A 5795-nucleotide genomic window follows, 5' to 3' on the forward strand; every position below is an offset into this window, starting at 1 on the left:
GCTCCCCAACCTGTCGGTATGGTGCTGGATGTTCTTCCCCAGGTGCATCACTTTGCACTTGTCTGTGTTGAATCCCATCCTATTCTCATCCGCCCACCCTTGAAACCTGTCTAGGTCCGATTGCAGCCTATTCCTACCTTCTAGCATGCCCACATTCCCCCCACATCTTAGTGTCGTCAGCAGATTTGAACAGGGTGCTTTTTACCCCCTCATCCAAGTCACTGATGAAGACGTTGAACAGTGCGGGCCTGAGGACTGAGCCCTGCGGATCCCCACTGCCCACATCCCTCCAGGTCGAAAATGACCTGTCCACCACCACTCTCTGGGTGCGGCCCTCCAGCCAGTTGGCAACCCAGTTGACTGTGTGGGTGTTAACACACCACAGTCCCCCAGTTTCTTAATGAGTACGGGGTGAGAGATGGTGTCAAAGGCCTTCCAAAATTCCAGGAAGACTATGTCCATTGCTACCCCTGCAACTAAGGATTTGGTGATCTCATCATAGAAGGCCACCAGGTTGGTCTGACAGGATCTGCCACTAATGTTGTATAAATGACTTGAAAGAATGATCAGCCACCTAATTAATAACTAAAATGGAGAACAAAAATGAGGTGCCTGTTCAGCAGTAGCTATCAGGGCAAGAAATGAAGCATTTCTTCTCAGGTTCAGTGAAAAAAAACAATGTGTAGGTCTTTTAAATGTAGTCCCTGGAATCTCTTTAGAGGTGTGGTCCCTGGTTAGTAGTTGGCTTCATATTTATCAGACTTTCCTAATCACCTTTTTCCTGGTGGAAGAGAAGCATGATTATGGTTTGGATGGTGGTGAAACTTATTAACCTTCTGTCACCCTTTGTATCATGAATGGTCCTCAGAAATTGAGTCTGCTGCTGTTTCCAGCTCTTCCCAGCGGAAGCAGGGCAAAAGCAATGTGGTCCTTTACGGATGCATTAGTGCCTACAGGATGCTCAACTAGTAAATTAACTTGGGTGTGTAGATCTACAGTTTTCTTGCACATTGCTCAATTAAGACTTTTGTTGGATGTGTAGTAGTGGTCTTGAACCAGAAACAATGTTAGATTTCATAAGCATGACAGATACTATGCTATAATACAGATGAATGCTATTTGCCATCCTGAAAACTGACATCCATTTTGGTCCCCCCAGAAAATGGAAATTAACTGCCAGGATACACTTAAAGTAAAATAAAAGGAGATGTTAACGTATGAGGAAAAGTTAAGTTGTGAATATTTAAAGAGGAGTTAAAATTGGTGGATATGATGATGTAAACATAAAGGACAAATTAAATACTTCAATTCACTTTTTTTTTTACCTTACAACAGGTAAAGGGTTGGTCAGTGAAACTGGAAGTCAGCAAACTTAATTGTTTTTAACAGCACAATTATACTGTGGCCAAAAACTTAACAGGATTCAAAGAGTGTTTGCTGCCTAAAAAATAAGCAGCTAGTTGCATTTCCCCATCATTTACATGGGCAGGAGCACTATCTTCTTGCTCCATTGTTGCAGTTTAGTTCCCTTTCCATGGCTACCTCCTACTCATTTTTCTTGCATAATAACAACAGGGATTTTTTTTTACATATATAAACTGTCATGCATCAGGGCATGAACGAGCCTCTGCAGAGGTTTGGGGGGGAAAAATCCATTATATAGGTACATTTGTAATGGCCTATTTTGAGTTTTTGTGAATTTTGAAGCATCCACTGCTTTGGTAGTTTAGTATTGCATAAAAATCTTTAAAACTTTAGCTAACTTAAAATAGAATTGTGTCATAGTTGCTTTACTGATACTAATAAAATGAGATGTTAAAACATCTTAATCCAATATATATATTAAGTCCACACCCTCTCCTCCCCATCCATACACACGCTCTCCCACTTTTTTGCATCTTCTGCAATGTGGGTAATGAAAGTGAATGAACTCTCATTATTGATTTCTACTAGGCACAGCACTGCTTTGGTTACATACACAGCACTGCTTTGGTTACATACACTGCAGAGGAATGCTTTGTTTTAAAGTTTTTCATGTTATCTTATTTTGTAGAAACGTTTATCTTGGACCAACCCTTATAAAATTTGTATTTACAAATTCTAAATGTTGTTTCATATGAAAGTTGTCTGTCCCTTTTAAAGACTCTGCAAATTATCCTTCTACAAAGCAAGATGCATTTTAAAAATGCTTCGATGCAAAAATTCATAGTAGTGGCCCCCTGCCAAATACAACATGACTGGCTGCATTTGAATGGTGGTTGTTGTAATCACTATACTTGCCTGATACCCTGTGAGAAAAGTAGTACTTGTGAGTGATTTAGATTTATTGTTGCATGACTGCTTGCTCATGCTTCATCTCTGAGCTATTTTGGCTGAACACAAAAAGTTGGACAGTAGATTATTCATACACAAATAAATGATTTGGCTGCCTTTCATAGGAGAAATTTTCGAAGGTGTGGTGTTAACGTGTTAGTTGACCCCTGTAAACTCCAGGGTCTGTACAAAACACCTAAAATGAATTGGTTAACATTATACCTTAATTCTTTATTATCTGGACAAGATGCACATCCGTATGCAACTCTCTTTTGATATTTCTTCTTCATGACATGTCCAAGCCTGGAACCCCTGATTTCTCTCTTATTTTTCTCATAAAAAATAAGTAAGAGTGAAATGTGCACTTAAAACCACTAAGCTGCAGAATCCATACATATTCATCCTTCAGATGGACCACACAGTCTCCTTCACTAGGGACAGAAATTACACATACATTGGTGTAAGTGATCAGAAACTGGTTCAAATCTGTAACACAACAGAAGTTCAGTGCACATAAACTGCTTTCAAAATGACTGAAATCAGTTTAAGATAAACTGGTTTAAGATGAGATGAATGGCCAAAACCTGGATGGATGGTAGTATCAGACTTAATTGATTTAGGTTAAATTGGTTTATTGAACTTCTGTCCCAGATCCCCTCCAGATTCAATTTAACTCGCAGTCCCCAGCATCCCAGAATACTTTGCAGGGTGGGCAGGCTAGCCTTGGCCCAAGCTGTCTGCTCTAGCTGAGCAGAGAGGTATGTTCTAGCACCCCCCAGCTTCTGGCCTGAGTCACTGCAGGCACATGGTCACATTTCCAGAATCAAAAGTGAATGTCTGTTCACGTGCTTATTGGTTAAATCTATGCAGTTTAAGCTAATCTGCAAATATTGAACCAGTTCAGCCTCAGGCTTTTTGACTGTCTGTACTTAACCTTTGTCTTTGCCATCAGTTCCAGATCTGGCCTTAGAGCTTGTCTTTGCTGCAGATGGTTCTCAAATCTTTCTTGGGGAACAGAAAGGAGTCCAGTGTTTCATATCAACCTCATCAAGCTAAAGGAAGACAGAAGTAACTTCCCATTTCTTCTCCTTCTCCCATTTGGAGCTGCTCAGCTTAGAGAATGGAAGGATTCTACTATTCTGCCCCTTCCATTGCCTTTTATACTTTGGGTTCTCTTCCTCTGTGCCTGTTGCTGTTTTGGAAAACTATTTACATTGCAGCTTCCAGGTTAAGCTAAGTCTTCACTGAAATTGACTAGGATCTTATTAATTTCATCCTACCCTAGCTGGCAGAGGTTATAGCAGAAGATGCAGCAGTGGAAAGGAAAGAGGATAAGAGGAGGAAAAGGATGATGCGAGACTAGAGGAAGTTCCTTTGGAATGATTCACTTTTGGACAAGTTATTTCTTCAATCCTTCAAGGTTAGGCACTTCCTTTTTAAGAGATTTTTTTTAGCAGAAGTAGACATGGGTCCTTGTACCAGATGCATTAATTTTTCAAATACACAAATTTCAGTAAAAGGTGCTGTGATCATCCAATATTGGGTTTCCACTGGTAGGAAAATATCTTGTTCACCACCATGCACTTTGTTATGACTGTGAAAGTTGAATTCAGTATTGAAGCAAGAACAAGCCTTTATTTAGAAAAGGGAAGCAAAGTTATGATTCTGGTTTTGACCGGCTTTACAGCTGACTTTTTCTCTTGTGTCTCAAGGATTCTTTATATCTGGGCACAGTTCTCATGGTCATTTGTCACAAGGACTTTTATTTCCTTTGCTTGTCACTGTTAAATGACCATATTTGGTGAAAAAGCTGGGTGGTGAAAATAAATGTGGGCAAGCCTTCTCTCCACTCTGAGCTGAGGCGCTACTTCCAGGCCAGCCACCTGGCCTGGAAATGTTTATATTTACATGCCAGGATCTAGTCCTCCATTGGTCCACAAACAGGTGTGGAATAAAAAAATATAAACGTACAAAGTAATACCTGCACACAATGAATGACACAGCTTTTCTTTCTTAAATTTGACCATTCATAACTAAAAGCCTCTGTCCAATGTTTGTTTTATGTAGTAAACATGACTCATGTTCTGTAGTCTTGCCTTTCTGTGTTTGTGGTACAATGGTCAGAGAAAGGAGTTCTTTGTTTTATATTGTGGCCCATTTTTTCTTTAGCTGCATACAAATGACTTTAATCTCTAGGTTTACGTTTCAGTAACCTGCTTCCTGGTTCGTGGTATTAACTGCACAGGACATCCTCTCATCATGTAGTACCACATGCAAAAAGAACAAAAATACCCAGTCCTGGTGTGAGTCGGAGGGGGGACATTTAGAAACACTTGCCAGTAATTTTGTTTTTACTAGCTAGTGCAAGCTGCTGCATTCTCTTCATGTTTATCTACAATCAGCTCTAACATGGCATAAACTGTAGGAACAAAAGTAGCAGAATCGTTTTCTATTTTTGCAGTGGTAGAGTGGCATCGTGCTTTGTCACGCTCTTTTTCCCCTCTTTGAGTTTAATGTTTGGCTTGTAGAAGTTTTGCTTAGTTATATTCACATACATTGGAGAACATAAGATATTTGTTATATTAGAATGGCAAATTTTGATTCAGCTGCTAGAACAAAATTATGCATGTTTGGATATCAACTTAAACCTGAGTCTCAATATTATTCTGAGTCAGTCTTCATCTTGACTGCTCTACAAATAAAAATGTCTTTCTGGGCTTGGCCTGAAGACTGTCTGCTAGTAAGATCTTTTGATCTTTGTTCATGACACAACAAAGGATGGAAAAGCCTCTCATGTTCCACCTCCAAAGGCATTTTGCTTCTTCCTCAATTCCCAGAGGCTAGATCTCCGACACTATCAGTGGAGGCTGCTGATAAATCTACCTTTAGAGGCATATTGCAAATTGGGTGTTACCATGACCACATTTAACTGGCTTGTTTATATTCAGCATAGCAGTGGAGATTAAACAATTTACTTAAAAACTTGCTGGTTGGCACAGTTTTTCTAAATGAACAAAAAAGTGGCTTCCCTCCATTTTCCTTAAAACAAAACAAAACCCCCAAACCTTGAGGTTCCTCAGTAAGCTGTCAAATTACTAAACGTACTAAATATCCCACATATGATCAGATGGAGGGCGAGGTAGAGTTGCATCTTCCTAGACTAATTCAATTAGAGATGTACAGCATAAGCCCTCTGTTTATGAAAGTTTTCTTCATCAGATACTATGAATGGACTGGAGGAAGCAGAATAGCTAAATGTGGCAACCAACCAACCAGAATAGCTTAGGGGCAACCAACACGGGTTCATCAGTGGCAGGTCCTGTCAGACCAACCTGGTGGCCTTCTATGATCAGATCACTAAATCCTTAGATGCAGGGGTGGCAGTGGATATAGTCTTTCTGGACTTCCAGAAGACCTTTGGCACTGTCTCTCCCCCCGTTCTCATTAAAAAACAGGGGACTGTGGTGTCGACACCTACACAG

The 5795-nt window shown here is 40.1% G+C and overlaps 1 protein-coding gene across 4 annotated transcripts in view; it reads left to right on the forward strand.

Moving 5' to 3' along the window:
- The window catches only part of GCLC (glutamate-cysteine ligase catalytic subunit), a 64308-nt gene that overhangs the window by 11567 nt on the left and 46946 nt on the right, over positions 1–5795 (forward strand). The window contains exon 1 of one of the 4 annotated variants that reach the window (XM_019520570.1): positions 3640–3733. The exons of the other annotated variants lie outside the window; for them this stretch is intronic. The gene's annotated coding sequence lies outside the window, so the exon portion shown is untranslated. Of the gene's footprint in view, positions 1–3639; positions 3734–5795 lie in introns of those variants that run through there. 4 annotated transcript variants of the gene reach the window in all.

Source organism: Gavialis gangeticus, unplaced genomic scaffold (genome assembly GCF_001723915.1).
Source record: "Gavialis gangeticus isolate Ggan-Ray unplaced genomic scaffold, GavGan_comp1, whole genome shotgun sequence".
Lineage (NCBI taxonomy): Eukaryota > Metazoa > Chordata > Crocodylia > Gavialidae > Gavialis > Gavialis gangeticus.